The sequence below is a fragment of the Amia ocellicauda genome, chromosome 7 (genome assembly GCF_036373705.1).
Source record: "Amia ocellicauda isolate fAmiCal2 chromosome 7, fAmiCal2.hap1, whole genome shotgun sequence".
In the NCBI taxonomy this organism is placed as follows: Eukaryota; Metazoa; Chordata; class Actinopteri; order Amiiformes; family Amiidae; genus Amia; species Amia ocellicauda.
This window is the reverse complement of record NC_089856.1, coordinates 47,560,411-47,562,910: the sequence shown is the minus strand read 5'-3', so window position 1 is coordinate 47,562,910 and position 2,500 is coordinate 47,560,411.

Genomic DNA, 2,500 nt, shown 5'->3' with positions numbered 1-2,500 from the left:
ATCGGCAGGTCGCAGCCGGGGGGGGAAGAGCAGACCAGTTTACAGCTGGTGAGACTGGGAAAGACAAACCGCTTTCGATCTCCTTCAACTCAGCCGAGACTTGAGAGTGTCCCCTTGATTGGGCCTCAGATATGGATGGGGTTTGAACGCGTATCTCATGGGCTCAACTCCCTCTCTCTCTCTCTCTCTCCCTTGAGTCGACGCGCAAGCAGAATGTGTCCAACAGGTGCCACAGTCTCAGTGCGTCTCTGCAGCCTGTGTATGCCCGCCGTCCTGTGGGTGAGGGGGCGAGGGTTCGTTTAATCGTCCCGCGCGGACCCGACGTTCATATCCTACTCCCGCTCGGCAAGGCGCACCTGGGCCGGTCTCGACCCGCCTGCCTCTCTCCCTCCGTCGGTGTTCCGCCGCTGCATCGGGGATCCCCAGATGAAAAGCCTGTGTGAGTCTCTGCTCCTTTCCCTTCTCACTCTCCTCTTCTTTCCTTTCTCTTCGGCTGCCTACGTACCCTGTCAGTCCTCTGCCTGGCGGAACATGAACGCACGGGCCACGAGACAGAAATTGCTTTCCCCCCGTCTTGCTTCTAATCTATCGGGCAAGGAGGGGAAGGAGAAGGAACGAGGGATGCGTTCGGAGTCTGCGTTGCCCGGGTCAGTTCCGTGTCCCCCCTCGTCTGCGTCCTCGTCAGGAAATACCAGAGCAGATGCAACTCCTTCAACCTGCGGGCGGGACACACACAAACACACACACAACACTGCTTAATAACGGCACGGCAGAGATTAAATAAAGACAGAATCGTACAGAGCGGTGATTCAATTCCGCAGCGCTGCCTGGGGCGGCTGGTGCATCTTAACTGTGGGCAGAGCAGCTACCTTTGTATGCAGGGCCACAGATGCTCCCTCCCTCCCTCCCTCCCTCACTCCCTCGCTCTCTCCCTCCCTCTCCCTCGCTCTGTGTGCGTGTCAGACGGGCAGATGGTCAGACACCTTGTCCTGCAAAGTGCACGTCGGTCTCACCCCCAGAGCTGGACACCTGCCCCCAAACTGACCAGTCCCCCCTTCAAATCACATCACAACATCCCTCTGCACGATAAGAGACAGAGAGATACAAACATACAAAACCAAACACGCAAACCGCATAGACTGCAGCCAGGGTGTGCACACACACGCACACACACACACAGATGCAGGGAGAGCGAGACGGAGAGACTGCAAGGGCAAGATATCCTCCATCTGAGGGCTGTGCAGCCACGGCAGTAGCAGTACTAATAGTAGAAGCAGCAGCAGTAATAGTAGAGGCACTAGTAGTAAGCCTAGCAGCAGCAGGAAGGTGGGTGTAAATGTGAGAAAACTATCAATGAATACAGACAGACCCCCAGCCCGACACACAGACAGACAGACTGTCAACAGCACCTCCCCAATCCCCCATCCGCTGAGGGCTGAGGAAAGAGAGGACGGACCCCCGCTTCCCTTCACCTCCAAACCCTCCTCTCCCTCTCTCCCTCTCTCTCTCTCTCTCTCTCCTGGAGGCTGGTCCTCCGCAGCTCTCCTCTCCTCAGGAATGCGATTCTCCCGCGCAGAGCATCCAGCGCTCTGATCCAGATGAGACACCCTGACATTAATCAGCGTTAATTAGTGGGAGCAGCGGACGCCCCCTCCCCTAACGACCGAGCTCGTTCTGTGCCGCTCCTCTCGTCTCTTTCTGTTTATATATGTATGTATATATAAACGAAGGAAGAAATAAAGGATAGACTTGTATACACACAGCCAACGCTCTTCAAATCAGGCAAAGCTGGGCTGCAGAGGTTATTATTATTATTATTATTATTATTATTATTAATAATATAGTATAATATTCATAATAATAATAAGAGCAGCTCAAAGCAAAGGTAAGAAAATCCACCCAGCAAAAAAGACATAAATCTAATGTATGAAAACCAGGAAAGTGAGATCCTGGTTGATCCGGGTTTGCTTCCAGGAAAAAAACAGAAATAGCAGTAAATGTGTACCGGCGCTGGCAGGTGCGGTCGGGCTCGGGTCGGGCCGTCCGGCAGAGCCACAGCGTCCGAGCGGAGAGCAGGTTCGTCGAGCAAAAGCAACAGAAAGAAAAACCTGTGCTAGTCTCCGTGTCTCTCCCCTGCCTTCTGGAGAGATGATTTCTCCCTCTCCCTCGCTCTCTCTCTCTCTCTCTCTCTCTCTCTTTTTTTCATCTGCTCATTTGCTCTCCCCCCTCCTTCTCCTCCTCCTCCTCCTCTCGCTCCCCTCCTCCTCTCCCTCCCTGCCTCTCTGCTTCTCTCTCTCTATTTCGCTGGATACAGAATTACCTTGCTCGTCGTTCAGTTTGGTGTGTTGTTTCTTATCTACATATATATTCTGTATAGTCTGTTTGTGAGTTTGATTTTGTGTTGTTTTTGTGTGTTGTCAGATTTCTCAGCTACTGCAGCAAAAGCAGCAAAGCACAGAGCTGCGCTACACGGTGTGGGGGTCTGCGGAGACACAGAGAG